A 6,005-nucleotide genomic window follows, 5' to 3' on the forward strand; every position below is an offset into this window, starting at 1 on the left:
TCAGGCTCCAGGATCAGCAAAGAGTCTGCTTGAGATTTTTCTCTCTCTCTCCCCCTCTGCCCCTCCCCCTGCCAGCGTGCTTTCTCTTTCTCTCTCTCTCTCCCTCTCTCATAAATAAAATCTTTAAAAGGAAAAAAAAAACTGAAATCAAGGTGTCAGCAGGACTGGTTCCTTCTGGAGGCTCCAGGCAAGAGTCCATTTCCCTGCCCTTTTTAGCATATAGTGGTGGCCTCCCATGTTCTAGTGGTTTCCTCCATTTCCAAAGCCAGGTTGGCAGCATGTTCTCTTGTCTTTGAACATCTCTCTGTCCATCTGACAGGGACTCTCATGATTGCATCTGACACACCCAGATCATCCAGGATCATCTCCCCATCTCAAGGTCCTTACTTTAATCACAACAGCAAAGTCCATTTTGCCGTATGAGCTAAATAGTCACAGCTTCCAAGGATTAGAACATGAACATTTTGGGGGGCCAGTACTCAGCCTAACCTATGTGGTGTGTCGTATGTGTTGAATGCTATGGAAAACAAAAAAAAATAAACAAAAGGCTGAAAGTGCTGTGGAGGAAAGGTAATGAGTTTGCTCTTTATAGGGGGGAATCAGGCACAGGCTCGCTCATCAGGTGAGGTTTGAGCACAGACCCCACCACTCTTGGCATTCCCGTGGTTGTCCTGGCAAAAAAAACATTCATTTTCCAAGAACTCATTCAAGGATCCCTCCTCTGGAAACCAGAGGCCGATGACTCCATCGACCACCTCCCTGGTGGGTTAATGTGACCAAGATTGTTTCCATATGTCCCACTATCATAACGCTTGGCGTCCTGGGTGATCATTTTTGGGCTTTCCCTGAGAACTTCTTTATGAGCTTCTTTAGGGCAGAGTCAATGTACTGTGACCGCCCCCCCCCACCTCCATTCAGCAAGCAGCAGGCACAGATGTCCACTGAATGGGTGTAGAGCGGGTGAAGAAATGAGAGAGAACTCGACTTGGAATCGAATGTGACCCCCAATTCTGCCGCCCCCCCCTTAGCAGCCCACGGCAACGGGCAAGTTATGACACCTCCCCATCGCTCTCTTCTCATCTGTGAATGAGATGACAATGTCACCTGCTTTCCAGGATGAATCCAGGAATCCAGTGAGGATGAAGTATGTAAAACTTCTAGCTACTGGCTTGAAGGAGTCCCATGAAATTATATAAAGCTGTGTTGTAATATTGGAGGTGAAGAGCAGCCAAGAGAAAAGTACATTTTGATAACTTGTGACCAGTTGATTGAATTTAAGCTGAGGCTCTAAGCTGAGCACAGACACTTCCCTCCCCGGCCTAAGCAGGAACCTGGTCTCGTGTCATATCTCCCATGGGGTCTAGAACATATTTGTTCAGCCCACCGAGTATGGAAGGTGCTGCCTGTGTGCCAGGAATTGTGCTAGCTGCTGAGGGTACACAGTTGACCTGAGAGACAGACCCATTTCCTGGCTCACAAACAGGACATGCACTAACTAGCACAGAAGGGCCAGACTCGGAGGCTCAGGAGACTCCTGCGGCCGGAGGGCCTGTGTTTTGGGCGGTATGGGGATGTTACTGGCCTCCAAAAACGCCTCGGCCAGAAGTCCTGCATTTCCAGCTTTGGTGCAATTTTGAGAAAAGACAGGACTTTCTTAAGACACTCCAGATTTTTCCATGCAGGTTTCTGTTGACAGCAATACCACTTTGCATCTGTGAAATGTGCTAATGCACAATTCTGTTCTCATGCATTGTAAGGCGTTTTATGACATCCGTGCAGCACTGTTAAAGAACATGCTTACAACTGGGAGAATAAACAACAAGCCAGGAAGAGAGCGGCGCGGGCTCTCAGGAAAGTTCCATTTTCTCCTCACTTAGTGCTGTTAACCATCATGCTTGGGGTTCCCCGACTCCAAGACGCTATTGGGGCCGCCCTTTGTGAGAGAGCCTGCGTTTCCGGAACCCCGTGCAGCTCTTTCCGGGCTCTGAGATGGAGGCTGAAGGAATACCGAGTTTCTCTGCCCTTCCACAAGGGAAAGGGGGGCTCCGGGTGTCTCCCGCTTCCCTCCCTGGGGAAAGGTAACACGAGAGAGCCTTCTCTGACTGCCTCTGCGTGGACACTGTCCTCTTGGGCAGTTGTGTTCCAAGATCATTGTGTTATCGGCACTCCTTCCCCAGCCGGCCAGAGGAAGGCCACCGGCAGAGCTGAGGCACACGCACCTTGCCCTTTGCAGGGGAGATGACCTCAGTGGTCCTCCAATCCAGCCACTGGTCCAGTGGCCGTGGCCATGAAGGTGGGTCCTGGGGACACTGACAGATCTGCACACTAGGACGTTCCTGGTCTTGCCCAGATCGTGTCGGGGCTCCCTCTCCACCTGCACGACACACCTGAGCTCAGATTTGTGCCTTACTTGCTACTCTCTGTCTCCCTTGCCTGGGATCAGCATCTTCTCTGCGATACTGCTTAGATTTTCTTTCCTGCCCATGGGTACCGTCCCCTGGCTGGGGTTCAACAAGAACGATGGGCCAATGGCCATAGGGTCTGCGAGGACCAATCTGGCTTATTTCGAAATTTAAATTTGGTTTTAAGTCATAAAAGGACTATAAAAACCTTACACTAAATAAGGAAAACTATCCCATTCGGGGGCCTAATCCCGGCCCCGTTCTGCTTGGTTTCTCTCCCTCATTACACTTGTATAATACAGTATGGTTTCTACTGAGTCTTTCCTTCCTGTTTTTACACTTATTCTTGCTTCACTGACTTTATTGTTGGCAGATTTTTGCAGCATTTTTTTTAACACAGCCATAAATACTATTCAATTCAACAAATGCATACAAATGGTTTCCATTAGAATTTTAATCTACTCTCAAAATGAAAGAAAAGCTTAATATAAATCTTTTTAAATTACCAGAACATAAATTCAGACAGGGACAGCTCCACCTAGACTACACACAAGGGGTCACATCCTGCTGTCCTCACTCATAAATTAATTGAGGTCTCTTGCCGCCGTAAACGAACAGTGCATCCTGGAAAGATCATATCTGTCAAGATTGCAGATTGGTTTCCCTCAGACTTTGTAAAAGTCACAGCTTACAATACCTTCATTATGCCGATGAGAATGGCTGTCTCCCCAACTGGAAAGAAATAGGTGTTTTGTTCTGTTGGACCAAGATTTACAGAAAGCAATTTCCCTCCATGCAGGAGATATGTCAAACCTGCTGGAAAAAAAAAATGTCATTTCACAACTTCTTCCATTCCATCACCTTTTTTACTGCTCGATGCAGATTCTCTCCCCTGTGCGAATGGGCTGATGACATTTAATGGCTAAGTGAGGTAGTCACCGGTGAGTGGAGGCACCTTTCCGAGGGGCTAAGTCACAGAGCTGGCATTCCCTCCTCTGTCCCCTCCCAGAGGCTGTCTGGAGATGCCCCAGCACCCGCCAGTGCCACGGAGCGAACCCCAGAGCCCCTCAAGCCCTCAGACCAACTTGAACTTGAGAACTCATAGGAGTCTCCACGGGCTTTTGCAAACTGCGAGGTTGGCTCAGTTTTCCTCCTGTTGGCTGAGCCCAAGAACCATCCCACAGCCCTCTGTCCTTGGCAGCACGCTCTCTCCGGAGGACACCTCAAGGGCAGAGATTGGGCTTAGGTTTTTTTCCATTTCCTCGTGTCATAACCTAATGCTGTGGGAGCAGAGCTTCTGCATATTAAATTGCCTTTTAGCCACCGGGAAGGGGGTGGCGTGATCTGTGGAGAAAAAGCTCCTCATATAAATGTATGATGGCTGACACCCCCCCCCCAACAGAGGAGAAAGGGCAAGATGAGCTTGGAGACCGGAGGTCAGCAAACCCCGGGAAACGTCACTCTTTACAGCCACTTCGCTCTCCTTGAGTCAAGAGCCACCGTCCTGGGCTTCTGGCCCCCAGCATCCTCATCGCAGGCCTGTCACCACCTGATCTCGGGGCCGTGACTGGCGACAAGGCCGAAGAAGTCTATGGGGGAGTGTAGGGAAGTGCTTTGGGTTCTGAGAGCTTCTCTGCAGTTCGGGTACCAGAGAGAAAGCAAAGGCAAAATTAAATCTCTCTCCTGCCAAGGAGAAGGGACTGGATCTTGGGCAGCAATCATGCTACAGAGGAGGCTTCCTACCTGAGCAGCCACTTAGCTGCTCCGGGCAGGGAGGGCTCGGCCACTGAAAATCTTAGTGGGGTGTCGCCTCTGCGGGGTTGGTGAGGTTTTTGCAAAATCTTTCTACAAATGATGATCTCTATCCACATAAAGTGGCATAATAGCCTCTTCGCTTTACTGAGTGGTGCTGGTTGTTCAAGTGCTTATTTCTTGATTCTTAGCCCATTTGCTTTCCATTAGCAGTAATTCCAAGCCTGCCAAACTCCAATTACCAAGTGATAATAGAAATGCTGCTCTGCCTCAAATTCTCTGGAGCATGGGGGTCCAGAGCTGGCCCGGGTTCCATTCACAGCCCCATGATGATCATAGGGTTGCCATGAGAGCGAGACATCTGGCCAAGCCCTGCGTGGAAGACCCCAGGGCGGTGGAGGGGGGGGCGGTATTCATAGCAGGTGTCTGCCCTGCAGGGTCCTAGGAAGCTGGGCGAAACAGGAAAGGTGCCCTTGACACAGTCCAAGGCACTCAGGCAGAGAAGTGGCATCTGGAGGGGCCGAGGCATAAAGCAGGATGCTGAATGTGTGCTTCTTTGAATTCTCGAGTTGGGGTAAGGATGTCCGGGGAGCAAGTGTGGAGAAAGACGGGAATACAGTCAGGTGGGGCAGCTCAGAACTACACCCAAACTGAGGAGAAATTTCACCCTCTCCGTGGCCCCTGGTGACCACACGTGGGGGGTGGGTGACTGGTTTTGTTCTTTATTGTGTTCAAACACACATAACATAAAATTTACCATCTTAATCATTTCTGAGTATGCAATTCAGTAGTACATTCACGTTACTGAATCCAATCTCCAGAACTTTCCATCTTGCAAAACTGAAATTCTGTATCTATTGAATTCCCCCCCCAACAGTCCCTAGTAACCACTTTCTACTTTCTGTCTCTGTGATGTTTAACTACCCTAGATAGCTTCTATAAGGGCAACCATACAGTATCTGTCCCTTAGTGACTGGCTTACTTCACCTAGCAAAATACTCCCAAGGTTCATCCGTTGTAACATACATCCTTCCATTTTAGGGCTGAATAATATTCCACCGTATGTAAATATTCTACATTTTGTTTCTTTGTGATGGGAGTCTTGGGTTGCTTCCATTTCTTGGCTATTGTGACAAGCACGTGTCTCTCTTTACAGAGGACACAAGTCAGACATTATAGCAGCACTCAGGGGAGTCCATCGGCCCCATCTGGCTCCTCCTGAAAAACTAGCACTCTCTTCTCCTAAGATTTCCTGCTCTTGGCACCAAGCTCCCTACACCCTGATCCGCGCTGTGCCGACTTCTTACTTTCCACGGCTCCTCTCTCTCCAAATGTCCCCATTTCCCCCCTCTTTCTGGCCTTCAAGAATCACTATCTTTTTTTCCACTTCTTCCTCAACCTTAAAACTACTCACCACCGTTAGCTTGTTTCACTCCCAAGCCCTCCTGCTGAATTTCACCAAGCACTGGCCTTGCCTCTCCCCAGTTTTTCTTCAAATGTTCTCAACTGCAAGATCCTCTCCTAAATATACTAGAAAAGTAGACTTGTCTAACTTTTATCTATTTCATACCCAGGGACAGATCCCAACAGACAATAGAGTTTCTGGTGCTCCTGATATTTATTTTGGTGATTTGGGGGTTTTTTGTTCAGACATTTGTACAGCTATCCCCCTTGGAAAGCTCATAATTCATTGCCACTGCCATCCTGCAAAAACACAGAGACCGTCTCACCTGAGCAAATTTCATCCTAACCACGTGTCCTCCCTAACAATGAAAAGTAGCAAAGACAGTGAGGAGCAGGTGATCTCTCTCGCTGGCCCCTTCGAACTTTTTGAGTGGCTTCTCACTCAAA

The sequence above is a fragment of the Callorhinus ursinus genome, unplaced genomic scaffold (assembly GCF_003265705.2).
Source record: "Callorhinus ursinus isolate GAN/ISIS: 27379988/994484 unplaced genomic scaffold, GSC_fseal_2.0 scaffold17, whole genome shotgun sequence".
Classification (NCBI taxonomy): domain Eukaryota; kingdom Metazoa; phylum Chordata; class Mammalia; order Carnivora; family Otariidae; genus Callorhinus; species Callorhinus ursinus.